The following is a 25,851-nucleotide window of genomic DNA, read 5'->3' on the forward strand; positions in this document are numbered from 1 at the left end:
ACACTTCAGCAATATTCTAAGACCGGTCGCACAAATAAGTTGCAAGTAATTTCTTTTATAGACTGATTGCACTTCCCCAGTATTCTTCCAATAAACCCAAGTCTACCATGTGCTTCACCCACGACTGATGCTATGTGATCATTCCATTTCATATCTACAATGTGTGACACCCAGGTATTTGTATGAGTTGGCCGAATCCAACAGTGACTCACTAATGTTATAGTCATAGGATACTATGTTTTTTAGTTTTGTGAAGTACATAATGTTATATTTCTGAACATTTAGAGCCAGTTGGCAATCTCTGCACCGTGTTCAAAACTTTCAAGATCTGGCTGAATATTCATGCAACTTCTCTCAGATAATACTTCATTATACCTACAAGAGCTTTGGAGGACTTACGGTCAAATAAGGCAGAAGGGATAGATAACATTCCATCAGAATTTCTAAAATCATTGGGGGAAGTGGCAACAAAACGACTATTCACGTTGGTGTGTAGCATATATGAGTCTGGCGACATAACATCTGACTTTCGGAAAAGCATCATCCACACAATTCCGAAGACGGCAAGAGCTGACAAGTGCGAGAATTATCGCACAATCAGCTTAACAGCTCATGCATCGAAGCTGCTTACAAGAATAATATACAGAAGAATGGAAAAGAAAATTGAGAATGCGCTAGGTGACGATCAGTTTGGCTTTAGGAAAAGTAAAGGGACGAGAGAGGCAATTCTGACGTTACGGCTAATAATGGAAGCAAGGCTAAAGAAAAATCAAGACACTTTCATAGGATTTGTCGACCTGGAAAAAGCGTTCGACAATATAAAATGGTGCAAGCTGTTCGAGATTCTGAAAAAAGTAGGGGTAAGCTATAGGGAGAGACGGGTCATACAATATGTACAACAACCAAGAGGGAATAATAAGAGTGGACGATCAAGAACGAAGCGCTCGTATTAACAAGGGTATAAGACAAGGCTGTAGCCTTTCGCCCCTACTCTTCAATCTGTACATCGAGGAAGCAATGATGGAAATAATAGAATGGTTCAGGAGTGGAATTAAAATACAAGGTGAAAGTATATCAATGATACGATTCGCTGATGACATTGCTATCCTGAGTGAAAGTGAAGAAGAATTAAATGATCTGCTGAACGGAATGAACAGTCTAATGAGTACACAGTACGGTTTGAGAGTAAATCGGAGAAAGACGGAGGTAATGAGAAGTAGTAGAAATGAGAACAGCGAGAAACTTAACATCAGGATTGATGGTCACGAAGTCAATGAAGTTAAGGAATTCTGCTACCTAGGCAGTAAAATAACCAATGACGGACGGACCAAGGAGGACATCAAAAGCAGACTCGCTATGGCAAAAAAGGCATTTCTGGCCAAGAGAAGTCTAGTAATATCAAATACCGGCCTTAATTTGAGGAAGAAATTTCTGAGGATGTACGTCTGGAGTACAGCATTGTATGGTAGTGAAACATGTACTGTGGGAAAACCGGAACAGAAGAGAATCGAAGCATTTGAGATGTGGTGCTATAGACGAATGTTGAAAATTAGGTGGACTGATAAGGTAACGAATGAGGAGGTTCTACGCAGAATCGGAGAGGAAAGGAATATGTGGTAAACACTGATAAGGAGAAGGGACAGGATGATAGGACATCTGCTAAGACATGAGGGAATGACTGCCATGGTACTAGAGGGAGCTGTAGAGGGCAAAAACTGTAGAGGAAGACAGAGATTGGAATACGTCAAGCAAATAACTGAGGACGTAGGTTGCAAGTGCTACTCTGAGATGAAGAGGTTAGCACAGGAAAGGAATTCGTGGCGGGCCGCATCAAACCAGTCAGTAGACTGATGACCAAAAAAAATACACACACCAAAAAAGTTTTGCATCACCCCGGTTCCCAGAACTGCTGAAGACAGACGTTGACTCTGGTATCACAGACACTGTCCCTTTGACTGTTCAGAGATGTCACTAAACCTGCCCGAAGATGTAAACAACCACGCATGAGCAGCGCCTATTGGACGGAGGGGGTCCGACAGCCGATGAGTTCCAGCCATTCAACCAGGAAGGAGGTACACGGCTCATTTTCTCTGCAGTTCAGCCATGCATAGACGATCAATACCGCGGTTCGGTCGCGTCGGCTCTGTTACTTTGTGCCACGAAGGGCTCTCGCAAAGGGAAGTGTCCAGGCATCTCGGAGTGAACCAAAGCGATGTTATTCAGACATGGAGGAGATACAGAGACTGTCGGAGACATGCCTCGCTCAGGCCGCCCGAGGGCTACTACTGCAGTGGGTGACCGCTACCTACGGATTATGGCTCAGAGGAAGCCTGACAACATCGCCACCATGTTGAATAATGCTTTTCGTGCAGCCACGGGACGTCGTGTTACGACTCAAACTGTGCGCAATACGATCCCACGTCCAGGACGAGTTCCATCTTTGCAACCACGGCACCATTTGGCGCGGTACAGATGGGTCCAACAAGATGCCGAATGGACCGCTCAGCATCGGCATCAGGTTCTCCTCACCGATGAGTGTCGCATATGACTTCAGCCAGACAATCGTTGCAGTCGCGTTTGGAGGCAACCCGGTTAGGCTGAACGCCTCACACACACTGTCCAGCGACTGCAGCAAGCTGGAGGTTCCCTGCTGTCTTGGGGTGGCTTTATGTGTGGCCGACGTACGACGCCGTAGGTCATGGAAGGCGCCGTAACTGCATGAATGCCGTCCTCCTACCGATAGTAGGGCCATTTGTTGTTGTTGTTGTTGTTGTGGTCTTCAGTCCTTAGACTGGTTTGATGCAGCTCTCCATGCTACTCTATCCTGTGCAAGCTTCTTCATCTCCCAGTACCTACTGCAACCTACACCCTTCTGAATCTGCTTAGTGTATTCATCTCTTGGTCTCCCTCTACGATTTTTACCCTCCACGCTGCCCTCCAATGCTAAATTTGTGATGCCTTGATGCCTCAAAACATGTCCTACCAACCGATCCCTTCTTCTAGTCAAGTTGTGCCACAAACTTCTCTTCTCCCCAATCCTATTCAATACCCCCTCATTAGTTACGTGATCTACCCACCTTACCTTCACCATTCTTCTGTAGCACCACATTTCGAAAGCTTCTATTCTCTTCTTGTCCAAACTGGTTATCGTCCATGTTTCACTTCCATACATGGCTACACTCCATACAAATACTTTCAGAAACGACTTCCTGACACTTAAATCTATACTCGATGTTAACAAATTTCTCTTCTTCAGAAACGCTTTCCTTGCCATTGCCAGTCTACATCTTATATCCTCTCTACTTCGACCATCATCAGTTATTTTACTCCCCAAATAGCAAAACTCCTTCACTACTTTAAGTGTCTCATTTCCTAACCCCTCAGCATCACCCGATTTAATTTGACTACATTCCATTATCCTCGTTTTGCTTTTGTTGAAGTTCATCTTATATCCTCCTTTCAAGACACTGTCCGTTCAACTTCTCTTCCAAGTCCTTTGCTGTCTCTGACAGAATTACAATGTCATCGGCGAACCTCAAAGTTTTTACTTCTTCTCCATGAATTTTAATACCTACTCCGAATAGGGCCATATCGGCAGCATATTGGCGAGGCATTCGTCTTCATGGAAGACAATTCTCGTCCCCATCGTGCACATGTCGTGAATGACTTCCTTCAGGATAACGACATCGCTCGACTAGAGTGGCCAGCATGTTGTCCAGACAAGAACCCTATCGAACATGCCAGGGATAATTTGAAAAGGGCTGTTTATGCACGACGTGACTCACCAACCACTCTGAGGGATATACGCCGAATCGTCGTTGAGGAGTGGGACAATCTGGACCACCAATGCCTTCATAAACTTGTGGATAGTATATACTGGGTATTACAGGTAGCGGTGTGTACAACAAAAAAATGGCTCTGAGCACTATGGGACTTAACATCTATGGTCATCAGTCCCCTAGAACTTAGAACTACTTAAACTTGACTAACCTAAGGACATCACACAACACCAAGCCATCACGAGGCAGAGAAAATCCCTGACCCCGCCGGGAATCGAACCCGGGAACCCGGGCGTGGGAAGCGAGAACGCTACCGCACGACCACGAGATGCGGGCGCGGTGTGTACAGCGATCTGGACCACCACCTCTGAGGGTCTCGCTGTATGGTGGTACAACATGCAATGTGTGGTTTCCATGAGCAATAAAAAGGCCGGAAATGATGTTTATGTTCATCCCTATTCCAATTTTGTGTACAGGTTCCGGAACTCCTGGAACCGAGGTGATGCAAAACTCTTTTTGATGTGTGTAGATAACTACATAATCCTCAAAATTTTACTATTAATATCGTTTGCAAGGCCATTAATATACAACATGAACAGCAAGGATTACAACACACTTCCCTGGGGCAGACCCGAAGTTACTTCTACATCTGACGATGACTCTCCATCCAAGACAACATGCCCCCCTACCAAAACGTCGTCAACCCAGTCACAAATTCCACTCGATACCCTACATGGTCGTACTTTTGACAATAAGCCTAGGTGCAGTACCGATTCAAATCCTGTCGCTGTGGTCGCAAAGTTACCGTTCACCTTCAGGGTCTTAGGCTCCCCACGTGATGTAAGCACAGAGGAGCAGAGAACTGCGCGTGGCGTAGTATTTCTCATTGTGTCTCCGCTTCTGTGCTCTCAGCTCAAAAAGACGCCACAAAAGCGGCGAAATGAATTTCTGCTACACGGGAACTCGGCAAGCGTGTGTGGTGCTTGTTTGCATACTCCTACGCTTTCATTATTTTCTTTTTTTCCTTTTTCAATTTTGCTTCGTCCCCTCGCCCCCTTCTCGTTGAGCAACATATGAGAGACAAGAGCCAGGGATGACGCTTTTCAGTTTGCCAACAGAAACAGGCACACGAATAGGAACAAAAGGTAGAGAGAACGAAAAAGTATAATAATCGCAATACCGTGAGTTCATGTAATTAAAACGTTGCATGAGAATGTGAGACGGTTTCTACCGTACTGGGTGGGTTCAAAAACAGGAAGGCGGAATTTTGCAATTTCGCTTGTTCTACTGGTCCGACCTGCGCGATTTTTTTCGTTGTTCCGTTGCTAAACAAACCTGAAAAGCATCTGGACATATTTAGTCTGTTGAAAACTGTCAAGAAGGTCGCTTGTGATGCAGTAGTATAGGCGGTTATTTACTGACTTAGATAAAAATCAGTTGTCACGTGTGTGAAAGACCATCATCTTACAATGACTTGGCCGATTTGGTTGATGTTTTTTTTGGTTGTGTTCGTTGTTGTCAGGACAATGTTTGTATGAAAGAAAATTTTTGGGAAATCCAACGAGGAAGTCGGAAATTAACATCAATTGCTGCATGTTTGAAACACAATCAGTTAAGAGCAGGGCGTCAGATTTGATTGATTTTTGTCTTTGTTGTGTTCGTAATTGCCGAGACAGTGTTTGTGTGAAAGAAAGTTTTTGGAAAATCCACCGGAAAAGTCGAAAATTGAAATCAGTTGTGAAAAGTAATCACTTGAGAACGGCTCGACCAATTTGTGTGTGTGTGTGTGTGTGTGTGTGTGTGTGTGTGTGTGTGTGTGTGTGTGTGCGCGCGCGCGTGTGTGATCCTAATTGTCGATGGTAATGAGATGTTGAGTTCAATTTGACAGTTCTGCTGTGACATGTTTTCATTTTTTTTTCTTTTTTTTTTTTTTTTTGGTCATCAGTATACTGACTGGTTTGATGCGGCCCGCCACGAATTCCTTTCCTGTGCTAACCTCTTCATCTCATCCTCATCCTCATCATCTACGTCCTCAATTATTTGCTTGACGTATTCCAATCTCTGTCTTCCTCTACAGTTTTTGCCCTCTACAGCTCCCTCTAGTACCATGGCAGTCATTCCCTCATGTCTTAGCAGATGTCCTATCATCCTGTCCCTTCTCCTTATCAGTGTTTTCCACATATTCCTTTCCTCTCCGATTCTGCGTAGAACCTCCTCATTCGTTACCTTATCAGTCCACCTAATTTTCAACATTCGTCTATAGCACCACATCTCAAATGCTTCGATTCTCTTGTTCCGGTTTTCCCACAGTACATGTTTCACTACCATACAATGCTGTACTCCAGACGTACATCCTCAGAAATTTCTTCCTCAAATTAAGGCCGGTATTTGATATTAGTAGACTTCTCTTGGCCAGAAACGCCTTTTTTGCCAGAGCGAGTCTGCTTTTGATGTCCTCCTTGCTCCGTCCGTCATTGGTTATTGTACTGCCTAGGTAGCAGAATTCCTTAACTTCATTGACTTCGTGACCATCAATCCTGATGTTAAGTTTCTCGCTGTTCTCATTTCTACTACTTCTCATTACCTTCGTCTTTCTCCGATTTACTCTCAAACCATACTGTGTACTCATTAGACTGTTCATTCCGTTCAGCAGATCATTTAATTCTTCTTCACTTTCACTCAGGATAGCAATGTCATCAGCGAATCGTATCATTGATATCCTTTCACCTTGTATTTTAATTCCGCTCCTGAACCTTTCTTTTATTTCCATCATTGCTTCCTCGATGTACATAGCATGTTCATAGCAAAATAAATCAGTAGCACAATTATACAGAGTGAGTCACTAACTATTGCCACCTAGAATAACTTTGAAAGTATGATAGCAGCTGGAAAGTTTGTGGGACAAATGTTCCATGGGACAACGGGGGCCATAATATGACGTTGGTTTTATGTTGCTAGGTGGGGTCGCTTGAGAAATACCAATGATGTGTAACAGTAAGGTCTTTGATGGTCAACGAAGGTCAAAAAGATGGCATGAACGTTCATTTACAGAAGGTGTTCGAAGTGATGACCACTGCTATAATTGCAGTGCTGCAATGTTCTTTTCATGGATTGAGTGGTATTCTTTACCTCGGCACTTATCGAAGGGCATGCTCGGACAATTCTCTCTTGTATACCGTGGAAATAGTAAATATTCGCCGAATACTGCGTATCCATCTAACGTGCCACTGCCATGTAAACGTCATTCTACCATTCGCAATACAACACTAATAGGAACGGTTATGACTAGCATGGTCGAATCAAGCGAATGTGAATGTATTCCTTCGAAGAGAAGTCGATGTTGCTCTCATTTACGGAGAATGCCAACTACATTCAGTGAGAGCTAGAGATTTATACGCTCAAATACACTCCTGGAAATGGAAAAAAGAACACATTGACACCGGTGTGTCAGACCGACCATACTTGCTCCGGACACTGCGAGAGGGCTGTACAAGCAATGATCACACGCACGGCACAGCGGACATACCAGGAACCGCGGTGTTGGCCGTCGAATGGCGCTAGCTGCGCACCATTTGTGCACCGCCGCCGTCAGTGTCAGCCAGTTTGCCGTGGCATACGGAGCTCCATCGCAGTCTTTAACACTGGTAGCATGCCGCGACAGCGTGGACGTGAACCGTATGTGCAGTTGACGGACTTTGAGCGAGGGCGTATAGTGGGCATGCGGGAGGCCGGGTGGACGTACCGCCGAATTGCTCAACACGTGGGGCGTCAGGTCTCCACAGTACATCGATGTTGTCGCCAGTGGTCGGCGGAAGGTGCACGTGCCCGTCGACCTGGGACCGGACCGCAGCGACGCACGGATGCACGCCAAGACCGTAGGATCCTACGCACTGCCGTAGGGGACCGCACCGCCACTTCCCAGCAAATTAGGGACACTGTTGCTCCTGGGGTATCGGCGAGGACCATTCGCAACCGTCTTCATGAAGCTGGGCTACGGTCCCGCACACCGTTAGGCCGTCTTCCGCTCACGCCCCAACATCGTGCAGCCCGCCTCCAGTGGTGTCGCGACAGGCGTGAATGGAGGGACGAATGGAGACGTGTCGTCTTCAGCGATGAGAGTCGCTTCTGCCTTGGTGCCAGCGATGGTCGTATGCGTGTTTGGCGCCGTGCAGGTGAGCGCCACAATCAGGACTGCATACGACCGAGGCACACAGGGCCAACACCCGGCATCATGGTGTGGGGAGCGATCTCCTACACTGGCCGTACACCACTGGTGATCGTCGAGGGGACACTGAATAGTGCACGGTACATCCAAACCGTCATCGAACCCATCGTTCTACCATTCCTAGACCGGCAAGGGAACTTGCTGTTCCAACAGGACAATGCACGTCCGCATGTATCCCGTGCCACCCAACGTGCTCTAGAAGGTGTAAGTCAACTACCCTGGCCAGCAAGATCTCCGGATCTGTCCCCCATTGAGCATGTTTGGGACTGGATGAAGCGTCGTCTCACGCGGTCTGCACGTCCAGCACGAACGCTGGTCCAACTGAGGCGCCAGGTGGAAATGGCATGGCAAGCCGTTCCACAGGACTACATCCAGCATCTCTACGATCGTCTCCATGGGAGAATAGCAGCCTGCATTGCTGCGAGAGGTGGATATACACTGTACTAGTGCCGACATTGTGCATGCCCTGTTGCCTGTGTCTATGTGCCTGTGGTTCTGTCAGTGTGATCATGTGATGTATCTGACCCCAGGAATGTGTCAATAAAGTTTCCCCTTCCTGGGACAGTGAATTCACGGTGTTCTTATTTCAATTTCCAGGAGTATATATCCTCAACGCACTCACCCTACACGTCGTACATTTAAGCATGTGTATGATAGATTGAGAACAACTGGATCTTTAACGTATCAGAAACATATCCGGAAAAGGAAAGTTACTAACGAGGAAACGGAAATTGGTACTCTTCCCACTGCGGTTCGAGATCCTTGTGTTAGTTCGCGTCAAATTGCAAGGGAATCTGGCATGAGCCAGAGTAGTGTAGATTGTGTTCTGCATCGCCTTAAATATCATCCTCACCACATCAGTCTCCACCAAGAATTAACAGGTACGGATTGTATGCGTCGCATTGAATTCTGCCGATGGGCTCAACTTCAGATTCAGGGGGATGACACATTTATTAATTTGATTTTATTTACTGACGAGGCTACATTCACTTACCATGGAAATGTTAATTTGCATAACACGTATTATTGTGCAACTGAAAATACATGTTGGGTGCGGTAAGTCGCACACCAAAATGTGCGAATGTATGGTGTAGGATTCTGGAGGACAGAATTGTACACCCCTATTTCATCGAAGAAAATCTTAATGGTAGGAAGTACACCACATTCCTGCAAGTAACATTAGCTCTGTTATTGGAAGAAATACCTTTAGCAACAAGGAACAGAATGTGGTATCAACACGATGGTTGTCAGGGACATTTTTCGCTGATGGCTAGAAATGAGTTGCAGAGACAATTCCCAAATTGTTGGACTGGACGCGGAGGAGGTGTGTCGTGGCCCGCTCGTTCGCCAGGGTTGCAGCCTCTGCATTTTTTCTTGTGGGGATTGGCAAAAGACGTTCCAACTACACCTGAAGATATGAGAGAGAGAGAGAGAGAATTGTCAGAGCATGTGATTCGGTAAGTTCCGATGTGATAAGGAATACCACTCAATCGATGATAAGAAGATTGCAGCACTGCATTGATACCAATGGTCATCACTTCGAACACCTGCTGTAAATGGACGTTCATGCCACCTCTGTGACCTTCGTTGACCTTCAAAGACCTTACTGTTACACATCATTGGATTCGTCTCGACAGCCACTATCAGAGAATAAGTACCAAACTATAGCATCCCGTCTAAAAAAACAAAGTTGACCTTCATATCTCTCAAGCGACCCCACCTAGCAACAAAAGACCGTCGCCATACTACGTCCCCCGTTGTCTCATGCAACTTTTGTCCCACAGACTTTTCGGCTCCTATCATGCTTTCAGAGTTATTCTAGGTGGCAATAGTTAGTGACTCCCCATGTGTAAAGGGAAATCTTTGTTACCGAAACTCTCGAGTAGTTCTTGACCTATTTATTTCCAATTTTTACAGACATAAACTGTATGCTTTTCTAATATATTATACACTCATGGAAATTGAAATAAGAACACCGTAAATTCATTGTCCCAGGAAGGGGAAACTTTATTGACACATTCCTGGGGTCAGATACATCACATGATCACACTGACAGAACCACAGGCACATAGACACAGGCAACAGAGCATGCACAATGTCGGCACTAGTACAGTGTATATCCACCTTTCGCAGCAATGCAGGCTGCTATTCTCCCATGGAGACGATCGTAGAGATGCTGGATGTAGTCCTGTGGAACGGCTTGCCATGCCATTTCCACCTGGCGCCTCAGTTGGACCAGCGTTCGTGCTGGACGTGCAGACCACGTGAGACGACGCTTCATCCAGTCCCAAACATGCTCAATGGGGGACAGATCCGGAGATCTTGCTGGCCAGGGTAGTTGACTTACACCTTCTAGAGCACGTTGGGTGGCACGGGATACATGCGGACGTGCATTGTCCTGTTGGAACAGCAAGTTCCCTTGCCGGTCTAGGAATGGTAGAACGATGGGTTCGATGACGGTTTGGATGTACCGTGCACTATTCAGTGTCCCCTCGACGATCACCAGTGGTGTACGGCCAGTGTAGGAGATCGCTCCCCACACCATGATGCCGGGTGTTGGCCCTGTGTGCCTTGGTCGTATGCAGTCCTGATTGTGGCGCTCACCTGCACGGCGCCAAACACGCATACGACCATCATTGGCACCAAGGCAGAAGCGACTCCCATCGCTGAAGACGACACGTCTCCATTCGTCCCTCCATTCACGCCTGTCGCGACACAACTGGAGGCGGGCTGCACGATGTTGGGGCGTGAGCGGAAGACGGCCTAACGGTGTGCGGGACCGTAGCCCAGCTTCATGGAGACGGTTGCGAATGGTCCTCGCCGATACCCCAGGAGCAACAGTGTCCCTAATTTGCTGGGAAGTGGCGGTGCGGTCCCCTACGGCAGTGCGTAGGATCCTACGGTCTTGGCGTGCATCCGTGCGTCGCTGCGGTCCGGTCCCAGGTCGACGGGCACGTGCACCTTCCGCCGACCACTGGCGACAACATCGATGAACTGTGGACACCTCACGCCCCACGTGTTGAGCAATTCGGCGGTACGTCCACCCGGCCTCCCGCATGCCCACTATACGCCCTCGCTCAAAGTCCGTCAACTGCACATACGGTTCACGTCCACGCTGTCGCGGCATGCTACCAGTGTTAAAGACTGCGATGGAGCTCCGTATGCAACGGCAAACTGGCTGACACTGACGGCGGCGGTGCACAAATGCTGCGCAGCTAGCGCCATTCGACGGCCAACACCGCGGTTCCTGGTGTGTCCGCTGTGCCGTGCGTGAGATCATTGCTTGTACAGCCCTCTCGCAGTGTCCGGAGCAAGTATGGTGGGTCTGACACACCGGTGTCAATGTGTTCTTTTCTCCATTTCCAGGAGTGTATAAATATATAAGCAATATATAAATGGGAAACGATGCTACTAAAAATCTTGAAATGATGTTGATACTCTACTGGACATTCAGACGGAAGTGGTATACGCAGTTTCCATACAGACTTAGCAACTGCGAAGAACTGCCGGGTTCGATAGTTTAGTGTTTACATACTGTACGCCCCAGCACGTCATCAGCAGCTGATTTCGCGAGAGAAAGTGAGAAAGAAATGATCATAGCAGATCGCAGAATCGCAGTCGGTCGCTGATAATGTTGACAGATTTTGTCGAATATTTTTGGTATGAAATGCGATGTAGTAGAATTAGTTTCTAAGTGGTTGAATTTCGAACAAAGACAACGGCCAATGCAAGATGCAGAGTAGTTGGTAGCCGAAGTCAACAACGATGCAGAAGTGTAAAATCATAGATGATGAGAGACGGGTTTACTGATATCAAGTGGCAGCTAAGGCTCAGTTGTCACCAAACCCGAAAAGATTTGAGAACGTCAAGATTTTAAAACATTATTTTTGTGCGGTCTTCAGCTTCAGCGTGTTTTGAGGGTGAAAATATTGTCCAAGTAGGCTTGATTTCATTTATTATCCGAGCAACTGCCCAGTTTGAACTGTGGGTCATTTTCAAGCACAGATCTTAAGCTTCCCACTTCTTAAGATCTGTGTTTGAAAATAACCCACGGCTGAAACTGGCCAGTTACACGGATAGTAAAAAGAATCGAGCCAACTTGGACCATGTTTCCACTCTCAAAATATCCTTATGATCCCCACGGGAGCGACACGTAGGGGGTGGTACGAGGTGCATTCAAGTTCTAAGGCCTCCGATTTTTTTTCTCCGGACTGGAAAGAGATAGAAACATGCACATTGTTTTAAAATGAGGCCGCCTTCATTGTCAATACGTCCCAGAGATGGCAGCACCGTACGGCAGATAGAATTTTACCGCCAGCAGCGAGAATAAGAACTGCTTTAAATACTTAAAACGGCGACGTTTTCCTTACTTGAACAGCGTGCAATCATTCGTTTTCTGAATTTGCGTGGTGTGAAACCAACTGAAATTCATCAACAGTTCAAGGAGACACGTCGTGATGGAGTTATGGATGTGTCAAAAGTGCGTTCATGGGTGCGACAGTTTAACGAAGGCAGAACATCGTGTGACAACAAACTGAAACAACCTCGGGCTCGCACAAGCCGGTCTGACGACACGATCGAGAAAGTGGAGAGAATTGTTTTGGGGGATCGCCGAATGACTGTTGAACAGATCGCCTCCAGAGGTGGCATTTCTGTGGGTTCTGTGTACACAATCCTGCACGACGACCTGAAAATGCGAAAAGTGTCATCCAGGTGGGTGCCACGAATGCTGACGGACGACCACACGGCTACGCGTGTGGCACGTTGCCGAGCAATGTTGACGCGCAACGACAGCACGAATGGGACTTTCTTTTCGTCGGTTGTGACAATGGATGAGACGTGGATGCCATTTTTCAATCCAGAAACAAAGCGCCAGTCAGCTCAATGGAAGCACACAGATTCACCGCCACCAAAAAAATTTCGGGTAACCGCCAGTGCTGAAAAAATGATGGTGTCTGTGTTCTGGGACAGCGAGGGCGTAATCCTTACCCATTGCGTTCCAAAGGGCACTACGGTAACAGGTGCATCCTACGAAAATGTTTTGAAGAACAAATTCTTTTCTGCACTGCAACAAAAACGTCCGGGAAGGGCTGCGCGTGTGCTGTTTCACCGAGACAACGCCCCCGCACATCGAGCTAACACGCAACAGTTTCTTCGTGATAACAACTTTGAAGTGATTCCTCGTGCTCCCTACTCACCTGACCTGGCTTCTAGTGACTTTTGGCTTTTTCCAGCAATGAAAGACTCCGTGGCCGCACATTCACCAGCCGTGCTGCTATTGCGTCAGCGATTTTCCAGTGGTCAAAACAGACTCCTAAAGAAGCCTTCGCCGCTGCCATGGAATCGTGGCGTCAGCGTTGTGAAAAATGTGTACGTCTGCAGGGCGATTACGTCGAGAAGTAACGCCAGTTTCATCGATTTCGGGTGAGTAGTTAATTAGAAAAAAACATCGGAGGACTTAGAACTTGAATGCACCTCATAGTATATTCCTAGAGTCATGTTTTAAAGCCGCTTCTTGAAACTTTGTAAGAATGCTTCCGCGAGATACTTTACGTCTATTTTCACGAGTGTCCCAGTTTGGTTTCTTCAGCATCTCTGTGACACCGTCCCACGGGGCAAAGAAGCTTGTGACTCGTACTGTTCTTCTCTGTATACGTTAAATACACTGAAGCGGCAAAGAAGGAGGTATACGCATGCGTATTCAAAATAAAGAGATACGTAAAAAGGCAGAAAACGGCATTGCGGTCGGAAATGCCTATATAAGACAACAATTGTCTGGCGCAGTTGTTACGAGGGTTGTTTTTTAAGTAAGGGCCGTTCGCGCGTATAGTCCCGTAGTTCGCGCGGACGCCGCAACAAGCCACCGCGCCACTTGTCGGCATCCTTCCCGCTCACACTGCCGCAAGTTGCAGCTCTGTAGCTGACGTGTACGCATCGCTGTGCTACTTTATAATGTTCGCGATTAGTGAATCGCCCGCCGCGTGTGAGATACGGTCAGTGATACGTTTGTTGACCGCGAGAAGCCTATCAGCTGCAGAAATTCATCGTCAGTTAACAGAAGTATATGGCTCGAATGCAGTGAGTGAAGGTAAAGTGCGTCAATGGGTTAGAGAGTTTAAAAATGGCCGTCAAAACGTCCGTGACGAAGAAGACTCAGGCCGGCCCTCTGTGATCACTGATGATTTGGTGGCTGCAGTCGAAACAAAGATTCGTGAAGACAGAAGATTCACAATTTCCACTCTTTCTTTGGAATTTCCACAAGTTTCCAGATCGGTTTTGTACAAAATTGTGTCTGAAAACCTAAACTTTAAGAAACTGTGTTCTCGGTGGGTACCCAGACTCCTCACAGAGGACCACAAAGGGAAGAGATTTGCCACTTCATTGGACTTTTTCATTCGTTACGAGGAAGAAGGGGATGACATGTTGAGTCAAATTGTCACTGGAGATGAAACGTGGGTATCCCATATCACTCCCGAAAGCGAGCGACAATCGATGGAATGGCGACACACAACCTCACCCGTCAAGGTCAAAGCCAAACAGACGCTGTCAAAGCGCAAGATTATGGCAACTGTGTTCTGGGACCGGCGCGGTGTTTTGCTAGTGGACTTTATGCCACGAGGAACGACAATCAACCCAGATGCCTACTGTGCAACTCTAAAGAAGCTTCGCAGAGCAATTCAAAACAAAAGGCGCAGCATGCTGACAATAGGAGTTTTGCTCCTGCACGATAACGCTAGGCCTCACACCTCTCAAAAGTCTCGGGATTTGATTGATTCTTTTGGCTGGGAAGTTTTGGACCGTGCACCATACAGCCCCGACCTTGCTCCTAGCGATTTTCACCTTTTCCGGTACCTGAAACACCATCTTGGCGGGCAGCGCTTCAATGACGACGGTGAAGTGAAAGCGGCCGTGAGCTCTCGGCTGTCGGAGCAGGCGGCCGAATTCTTTGATGAGGGAATTAAAAACTTAGTTGTACGGTATGACAAGTGCTTAAATAAACAAGGCAACTGTGTAAAAAAATAGGTAAAAGTGTGTAGAATCAGAAAATAAAAGTTTTTTTTCAAAAGTATTTGTATCTTTTTTAAAAATAAAAACGGCCTTTACTTAACCCTTTGTTTCCTGACATAAGAAAAAATTTACTTTTTAACATTTTCTTTGCAGAATTTATGCTATTGTGGCCTCAAATGAGGGTAGGATTTTTTGTAAAATTTTATTTTATTTTTTACAACTTTCTTCTCTCCTGATACTCAGAAGTACCGTCAGGCTACATGGACAGAATCACAACATGCGCAGAAAAATGCTCCAATTTTTATAAGTTGTACTTTATTCCACATAATTATTAAATATTTTTACATTAGAAAATTAATTAACAGAAATATGATATTTCTGAATTTTTTTTTTTAATTTCACATGAATTTATTCTAGAGCAACTACACAATACATAGTAACTTTGCTATACATTTTTGATAGTATATACATAACACATATTTAGTGATACCTCATGAAATTGTAGGAAACAGTTCTTTTTCTCATTGCAGCACAAATACACTTTACATGTACTACATTGTGAATGTGGTCTCGACTGAATTTTATTTTTCGCACACGTTTCGCATCGTGCTCTTTTACAAATGAACACTACAAAATGGTTCCCTCGGTTGCCAAGACGTACATCCTTCGGAACAGAAAAGTTATCCTTCCTTCTCTTTGGGAGAGTTATTTCATCTTTACCAGAGTTTCTCTTTTTGAGATTTGGCACTTGCTGTTCATTCATTAGCCCTAGTGCCACAGAACGCCTGAATTCCAGCAGTGGCGGTGCCCCATGTAGATCACTGAAAATGACGTAAGCATTGACAAAAGCAATTTCTATTGCTCCCCAGAAGATACGGTGCCACCATTTCTTTGATCACTTGTCAAGACCGTAAGTTGAACGTAATCTGCCTGCATGATCCACACCACCCATGTTTTTATTGTAATCACATACAATAACTGGACATGGTATAGTCATACTAGTTCCATCTTTCTGTTTTCTTGTCACTACGCTCTGTTCAGTGCCATGGAAGTTTGACGGAAAATACACTACTTTATTTTCCTTCCATTGAAATACTGTTAGGTCTAAAGATGATCTCTGTGATTTGATTTAGACATTTTTCTTTAGGTCATTTGCCTGGCAAACCTTTCCTGTGTGTTCTAATTGTTCCACAGGCAAATGTATTTACCGATTTCTATGTGAGAAAAAGTGGACAGAACAACTAGTGAGAGGTAACACATTGTTGCTACAATAAAGTGTTCGCACAACCTGACGGTACTAATAAGTCCGCCTTATATTTTCCACTTGCAACGTAATGCTTCAAACTATTATAAAAAAACAAAGAAGATAAGTACGTACAATGGAAAACTCAACGGAAGTTTCAATAAATTGCGCACAAATTCAGGCAACACCATGGAAACAAGCACATACAATCTTGTGTTTTCACAGCAGCGCGCGAAAAACAATTTCAAGCTCTGACCGCCAGAGAGGTCTATGTATTGCACAATAACATCTATGAAACAGTAGAGCAAAGTTACTGTTACGTACCGGCAGGCTCTCAGATCACGAAACTGCACCACGAGAAAATAATGAGAGTCAAAACTTACTGGTACTTTTAAGTACCGTCAGGCAACAAAGGGTTAAAAAACAACCCTCGTAGATCGGTTACTGCCGCTACAATGGAAAGTTATCAAGATTTAAGTGAGTTTGAACGACGTGTTATAGGCGCGCACGAATGATGGGATTCAGCAATTCCGTGGTAGCTATGGAATGGGGAATAACCCGTACGACCGCTTCACGATTGTACCGAGTATGTCAGGTATCTGGTAACGCATCAAATCACCGACATCGTTGCGGCCGGAGGAAGATCCTGCAAGAACAGAACCAACGACGACTGAAGAGAATCGTTCAACGTGACAGAAGTGCAGCCCTTCCGCAAATTGCTGCAGATTTCTGTGCTAGGCCATCAACAAGTGTCGGCGTTCGAATCATTCAACGAAACATCATCGATGTGGGCTTTTCCAGCTGAAGTCCCACTCGAGTACCCTTGATGACTGCACGACACACAGCTTTACACCTCACCTGGGCCCGTCAACACCGACATTGGACTGTTGATGAATGGAAACAGGTTGCCTGGTCGCACGAGTCTCGTTTCAAATTGTATCGAGCGGGTGGAAAGGTACTGGTATAGAGACAACCTCATGAATCCGTGGACCCTGCACGTCAGCTGGGGACTGTTCAAGCTGGTGGAGGCTCCGTAATGATGTGGGGCGTGTGCAGTTGGAGTGATATGGGACACCTGATACGTCTAGATACGACCTTGACGGCTGACACTTACGTAGGCATCTTGTCTGATCACCTGCAACCGTTCTTGTCCATTGTGCATTCCGACGGACCTGCGCAATTCCAGCAGGACAATGCGACACCCCACGCGTCCAGAGTGGCTCCAGGAGCACTCTTCAGAGTTTAAACACGTCCGCTGGCCACCAAACTCCTCAGACATGAACTTTACTGAGCATATCTGAGTCAGAAGACTTCACTCCAAATCCCATCTACCTGCTCTGGTTTCGGCTCTTGGGTTACCATTCCGCCACATCGTTGAGGGTGTCTCCAAGGTGAAGGGTGGATGTGGACGCATACACATGTTAATGTCCACTAATATATGTGCCGATAGTTTTGACCTCATGGTGCTTTTCGAACCATTAAAGCTATGCTACTGACACGTACTGTGTAGGTAGAGAGACAAGACATCAGTTTCCTGCAAGTGTTTTGAAAAAGTCGTCGTCGTCGTCGTCGTTGTTGTTGTTGTAGTTGTAGTTGTCTCTCCAGCTTGGAACACCCAAGCAGTTGAATGGTGCTTACTTTCCGGCTCGTCCCAGCATATCCCACTGTCGTCTACTCTTACGAATGTGTGTACAGATTCCCCATTTCCTCGCTCGAATTCTTCTGAACATTTCCTTACAATATCCAGCAAGAGCCTGTTCTTGAACTAGAGTCACATTGTGTGGAATCCAACGGGAGGAGATCTGTTTCACAGCTTCGAAAAGAATCCGTCGGAACACGCGTTGGCGGCTCACCGGTACCGACCGACCGCCGTGTCATCCTCGGCCTATAGGAGTCACTGGATAGGCATATGGAGGGGTGTGTGGTTGGCAGACCACTCCCCCAGCCGTTGTCAGCTTTCGCCACCAGAGCCGCTACTTCTCAATCAAGTAGCTCCTCAACTGGCCTCACAAGGGCTGAGTGCACCTCGCTAGCCAACAGCGCTCGGCAGACCGGGTGGTCACCCATCCAAGTGCTAGCCCAGCCCGACAGCGCTTAACTTCGGTGATCTGACTGGAATCGTTTACCTTTTTCGCAGCTACACGTTGACGGAAAATCGGATGTACTACCGTTTTCGACGAGCCTAAAGACATCTCTGCCTACCATTAAGTGACAACTCTGATCCTCAGTGAGCACACAGGACTGTTGTCCATAAACTTCGGCCTCACAGAAGCTGGTTGGGTTGTCATGTTGATAAAGACACAATCATCGTCTCACGAACGCTCCATTACTGAACACAGTAATCAATGCTGAAGTCAGTAGTCACCTCCTACATGTTTCACCATCGGCACCACACGTCACGGGAGACAACGCTCTCCACGCATTCGTCAAACCCAAAACTTCCCATCGGATATCCGCAGGGTATATCGTGATTGACCATTCCATATCAGTGTTTCCCAGTCACCTACTGAGCAATGGCGACGCTCTTTGCACTACATGAAGCGCCGCTTTTGGACTGCCTACAGCAATGTGTGGTTTATGAGACACAGATCGACCCCTGTACCCCACTGTTTCTTAATCCACGACGTACAGTCACTAACTGGACTACTTGTAACATGTTGGATTTTACGGCTCATTACCTGCGCTCATTTCACGTAACAATCATTCTCTGGAACGCTCGACGGCGGCATGTCCGTCTCGTCTTGGCTCACCCGTGTTTGTACCTTTACGAGGTGTGGCTAGAAAAAAACCGGACTAGTACTGGTGAAACAATAAAACGAATGCAATAAGGCTGAAAGTCGCGTGGCCTGTCACGTGACTCTCGCTCCGCCTACTGCTCGAGTTTCATCTGCTTCCTGCACTCAGTCTGCCCGTGGCGTCTGTTTTAAGTAGTTGACGTTTTGTCTGTGCGTCGGAAAATGTCGAGTGTACAGAAAGAACAGCGTGTTAACATCAAATTTTGTTACAAACTAGGAAAATCTGCAAGTGAAACGTTTGTAATGTTACAACAAGTGTACGGCGATGATTGTTTATCGCGAGACACAAGTGTTTGAGTGGTTTAAACGATTTAAAGATGGCCGCGAAGACACCAGTGATGACACTCGCACTGGCAGACCATTGTCAGCAAAAACTGATGCAAACATTGAAAAAATCGGTAAACTTGTTCGACAAGATCGCCGTTTAACAATCAGAGCAGTGTCTGAGTTAACAGGAGTTGACGAGGAAAGTGTTAGGCAGATTCTTCATGAAAGTTTCAACATGAACAAAGTGTGTTCAAAAATGGTTCCAAAGTGTCTCACAATTGAACAGAAGGAACGCCGAAGAATGATTTGTTCTGAAATCCTGGAAAACATTGAAAGTGATCCCACCTTCTTACAAAATGTTATTACTTGCGATGAATCGTGGTTTTTTACTTACGATCCCGAAACTAAACGCCAATCGATGCATTGGAAAACTCCTGGTTCTCCACGACAAAAAAAAGCACGAATGTCAAATCGAAATTCAAGGCAATGATGATTGTTTTTTTTGACATCAAAGGGATTGTGCACATTGATTGGGTACCAGAGGGACAAACAGTGAATCAGCATTACTACATTAGCGTCCTGGCTACCCTACGTGAGCGAGTACGGAGAAAACGGAACGATTTGTGGAGAAAAAAGTCATGGATCCTTCACCAAGACAATGCCCCAGCTCACAGTGCGTTGTCAGTGAAGAAGTTTTTGGCAAAACACAACATTCCCATCTTAGATCATCCACCCTACTCAGCTGATTTGGCCCCCTGTGACTTTTTTCTTTTCCCTAAAGCAAAGTCAGCTTTGAAAGGAGTAATGTATGGACTTACCGAAAATGATCTGCAGCATTGCTACGAACAGTGGAAAATTCGTATGGAGCGGTGTAGAGACCGAGGAGGAGAGTACATTGAAGGAGATAACATGAAATTGTAAATAATTGTAAATAAATGTTTTTTCCAGCATCAGTCCGGTTTTTTTCTAGCCGCACCTCGTATGTTTCCACTTCACCAACAGTTCACCTGGGCAGCTTTACAAAGGTTGAAAATTTCACTGATGTATTTATTATTCAGATGACATCCAACGGGTAGTCCACGTTGACCTGATGGACCGATTCTGCTGTTGCCGGTTCTCTGATGACTAGGCCACCTGCTTAGCTGGGTGGTAACGTGCTCGCCTCCCATGCAAGCGGGCCCGGGTTCGATTCCCGGTAGGGTTAGAGAATTTCTCCGCTCGGGGACTGCCTGTTGCGTTGTCTTCATCATCATTTCATCCTTGTCACCGGCGTGCTAGTTTCCCAATGTGGCGTCGAATAAAGTAACACCTGCACGAAGGCTGCCGAACTTCCCCGAATAGGGGCCTCCCGGCCAACGATACCATCCGCTCGTTTCATTTCTGCTGACTACACATTACCCACCAATACCTTTTTTACCGGCAGGTCCGCATGTCGCGACAAGTGGTGGTCAATGCCGTGTTACCTAGGGGTCTCCTGATACTTTTGATCGATTACTGAATACATTTACGGTTACTGAATCCATTTGGCACAAGTTCAAGTGTGTGTGTGTGTGTGTGTGTGTGTGTGTGTGTGTGTGTGTGTGTGTGTGTGTGTGTGTGCGAAATCTTATGGGACTTAACTGCTAAGGTCATCAGTCCCTAAGCTTACAAACTACTTAACCTAAATTATCCTAAGGACAAACACACACACCCATACCCGAGGGAGGACTCGAACCTCCGCCGGGATCAGCCGTGGCACAAGTCATGGATGAAATCAGCAAAAGTAACCGAAAACATCGCATCTTTCTTCATCATAAAAATGCCAGTAGTCACACACGATGTTAACTGGTTATTTGAGGGGGTAAAAAATACCGAACTGGTGTCTTGTTACTCATCTTCCAGTCGCTTGTCGCCGACTGACGTCTTCTTCTTCTCTTATACACTCCTGGAAATGGAAAAAAGAACACATTGACACCGGTGTGTCAGACCCACCATACTTGCTCCGGACACTGCGAGAGGGCTGTACAAGCAATGATCACACGCACGGCACAGCGGACACACCAGGAACCGCGGTGTTGGCCGTCGAATGGCGCTAGCTGCGCAGCATTTGTGCACCGCCGCCGTCAGTGTCAGCCAGTTTGCCGTGGCATACGGAGCCCCATCGCAGTCTTTTAACACTGGTAGCATGCCGCGACAGCGTGGACGTGAAACGTATGTGCAGTTGACGGACTTTGAGCGAGGGCGTATAGTGGGCATGCGGGAGGCCGGGTGGACGTACCGCCGAATTGCTCAACACGTGGGGCGTGAGGTCTCCACAGTACATCGATGTTGTCGCCAGTGGTCGGCGGAAGGTGCACGTGCCCGTCGACCTGGGACCGGACCGCAGCGACGCACGGATGCACGCCAAGACCGTAGGATCCTACGCAGTGCCGTAGGGGACCGCACCGCCACTTCCCAGCAAATTAGGGACACTGTTGCTCCTGGGGTATCGGCGAGGACCATTCGCAACCGTCTCCATGAAGCTGGGCTACGGTCCCGCACACCGTTAGGCCGTCTTCCGCTCACGCCCCAACATCGTGCAGCCCGCCTCCAGTGGTGTCGCGACAGGCGTGAATGGAGGGACGAATGGAGACGTGTCGTCTTCAGCGATGAGAGTCGCTTCTGCCTCGGTGCCAATGATGGTCGTATGCGTGTTTGGCGCCGTGCAGGTGAGCGCCACAATCAGGACTGCATACGACCGAGGCACACGGGGCCAACACCCGGCATCATGGTGTGGGGAGCGATCTCCTACACTGGCCGTACACCACTGGTGATCGTCGAGGGGACACTGAATAGTGCACGGTACATCCAAACCGTCATCGAACCCATCGCTCTACCATTCCTAGACCGGCAAGGGAACTTGCTGTTCCAACAGGACAATGCACGTCCGCATGTATCCCGTGCCACCCAACGTGCTCTAGAAGGTGTAAGTCAACTACCCTGGCCAGCAAGATCTCCGGATCCGTCCCCCATAGAGCATGTTTGGGACTGGATGAAGCGTCGTCTCACGCGGTCTGCACGTGCAGCACGAACGCTGGTCCAACTGAGGCGCCAGGTGGAAATGGCATGGCAAGCCGTTCCACAGGACTACATCCAGCATCTCTACGATCGTCTCCATGGGAGAATAGCAGCCTGCATTGCTGCGAAAGGTGGATATACACTGTACTAGTGCCGACATTGTGCATGCTCTGTTGCCTGTGTCTATGTGCCTGTGGTTCTGTCAGTGTGATCATGTGATGTATCTGACCCCAGGAATGTGTCAATAAAGTTTCCCCTTTCCTGGGACAATGAATTCACGGTGTTCTTATTTCAATTTCCAGGAGTGTATGAAACAAACCAAACAAACAAAAATTCATCGACAGCGATTTTCATTACCTGAAGCTGCAGTTGCGTCACTGCAAATCCGTGTACTGGAGGTACATTAGACTGTAGACGATATTTCTGGAATTGCTGAAGCGTATGAATGTTTAAAGGCAAATATTTTTTTTAAAAACACACAAAAGGAAACGCCTTATAAGAAAAGAAAACTGATTTCTCTCCGTCGATTGTTTCTGTAAAGAAAGCGGAACTCGTATTCGACGTCGTCACAAAAGTAGAAAAATCTTCACAGCTCTGAACAGAAAATCAGGACGCTGTGAATACGCTAATCAGATTCTGCGATACCACTCCGTCGGATTGCCCGTGTAATCAGATCTGAACCCTTAATCTTGAATATTATTACCTTCCCCCCTCTCTTCGCCATCTCCCACGAAACTCCGAGATGTAAATTTCCAGCAACATTCTTCTGCAGGCCGATGGGTGGAGACCGGTATTTCAATGCAGGTTAATTAAGGAGGTCTCTCCCCTTATCCACGAGCTGGAAGACGAGCTACGTCTCTCGTGACCAATGCTACGGTGCTGATCCGAAGCGTAAGGCTTCATTTAGGGGAGGGGAGGGGAGGGAAGGAGTTGTTATACAGGGAAATTGCCGCAGCTGGAGAAAGAACGGGGGAAATGGAATTCTGCGAGACTGGGGGAGGGTGGATCAGCGCCTAATTAAATAAAACTCGCCGGTAATCCAGATAGGGCCGGCGTGCGATGCGGTAAAATTTCTCCGTCTTCGGTGAGACTCTGAGCGGCGGCGTACCTCGCAGCGGAATTTAGATTAATGGAGGCAGCAACCCGAGAGGATAGGATAATCTCAGGCGGAACTATTTGTTCCACGGTTACGTTTCGTAGAACTGGCTGGCAGACAATGGACTCGTTTCTGAAATACCAAAAACTTCTCAGTTTCAATATGTCTTGTTCTTCTTCGCGGATGGATCACTTACAAGGGAACCTCCCCATCACACCCCCCTCAGATTTAGTTATAAGTTGGCACAGTGGATAGGCCTTGAAAAACTGAACACAGGTCAATCGAGAAAACAGGAAGAAGTTGTGTGAAACTATGAAAAAAATAAGCAAAATATACAAACTGAGTAGTCCATGCTCAAGATAGGCAACATCAAGGACAATATCAGCGTACGAGCGCCGTGGTCCCGTTGTTAGCGTGAGCAACTACGGAACGAGAGGTCCTTGGTTCAAGTCTTCTCTCGAGAGAAAGGTTTAATTTTTTATTTTCAGACAATTATCAAAGTTCAGGCACTCACACACAATCAACTTCGCTCTCCAAAATTCCAGGGCATGTTGAGATTTGCTTGGACGTATGCAGGATTTGACGGTCTACACACGGAAACATTTGAAAACGTAAAAAACATATGTTTTGACAGAGCACAGGGAAAACTGTGCGACTGTGAAACTGTTACATTCATTTGTTGCAGTTTATGTGACAAACTCTTGCGTTTTCATCTCTTTTTTGGGAGTGATTATCACATCCACAAGAAAACCTAAATCGGGCAAGGTAGAAGAATCTTTTTACCCATTCGCCAAGTGTGCAAGTTAGGTGGGTCGACAACATATTCCGTCACCAGTATCGTATAGAATATATCAGACGTGTTTTCCTGTGGAGGAATCGGTTGACCTAGCGATCAAATGTTTTCGGTTCCCATTGGAGAGGCACGTCCTTTCGTCTACTAATCGCACGGTTTTGCGGTGCGGTCGCAAAACACAGACACTAAACTTATTACAGTGAACAGAGACGTCAATGAGCGAACGGACAAATCATAACTTTGCTAAAATAAAGAAAGTAAAATTATAACTCGAGGGAAGACTCGAACCAAGGACCTCTTGTTCCGCAGCTGCTCACTCTAACCACGGGACCACGGCGCGCCTCAGCTCAGATTGGCATTGATGTTGCCTACCTTGCCTACCACACAACTTCTTCCTGTTTTCTCGATTGATCTGTGTTCTCTTTTTTAAGGCCTATCCACTGTGCCAACTTATAACTAAATCTGAGGGGGGTGCGATGGGGAGGTTCCCTTGTTAGAACAACACGTAATCAACATTTGTTGGCCTTCCTTTTCGCCAAGTATTCCTTCGTAAGCAACAAATGGGCTAGCTTTCGTAGACCACGTATGCCGGTTAGTTTTTCTCTCTTCTTCCTCAAAACCCTGTGCGTTTGTGATTTTTCCGATTTCATTTATGTCATGTAGATTTGGAGATCCTAATTCTCTCACGTCTTTTTCCGGCTGTTTGTACCAGTTCGGTCTTGTAGTTTGTGCGTTAACTGCGTTCATTCTTTATAAATGCCCCATGAATTGGATTCTTCTCATGCGCATTGTGTCTGTTATTTTGGAGATATTTTTGTATATTTCTGCATTGGGTTTTGGATAATGCACACCGTCTTTAGTTCTTGGTCCTAGGATTTTCCTCATTATTTTACGTTCTTTCACTTCTAATTCCCGTTTTAGTGTTCTGTGTTCAAAGTTTAGTGTCTCAGATGCGTAGAGAGCTTCGGGTTTAATTACTGTTGTGTAGTGTCGTCGTATTTTGCAGTTCCACGACAGACTCTTTTTGTTGTAAACGTTTTTTGCTAACCGAAACGCCGTCTCCATTTTCTGGACTCTTGATCTGACAGATTCCTTTTCATTACAATTTTCTGCAGTCCACTCACCTAAATATTTAGATTCTTTTACTCGAGAGATGTAGTTATTACGAATTTAGATGTCAGTCATAAATTTTGTTTTTTTCAAATGAAATTTGTAATCCTATTTTTGCTGCCTGCTCTTGTGATAATTCTTTCACTGATGCATAACCAACAACTTTTTTTAATACGAGGGCCGTTCAGAAAGTAACCTCCGGTTGATTTAAAAAATACACCAAGTTAAATAAAAATATTTTAATATATACATCTTACAACTACATCTTTGCACTATTTTTCTACATAGTCTCCATAGCGATTGAGGCACTTATCGTATCTCTTCACAAGCTTTGAAATTCCTTCTGCATAAAAATCACCCGCTTGTGCCAGGAGCCAGCCTGTGACCGCATCTTTGAGCTCTTCGTCGTCATCAAACCGCTGTGACCCGAGCCATATCTTCAAATGCATGAAGAGGTGATAATCACTTGGCGCCAGGTCTGGGCTGTAAGGTGGACGGT

This window comes from Schistocerca nitens, chromosome 11 (genome assembly GCF_023898315.1).
Source record: "Schistocerca nitens isolate TAMUIC-IGC-003100 chromosome 11, iqSchNite1.1, whole genome shotgun sequence".
NCBI classification, from domain to species: Eukaryota; Metazoa; Arthropoda; class Insecta; order Orthoptera; family Acrididae; genus Schistocerca; species Schistocerca nitens.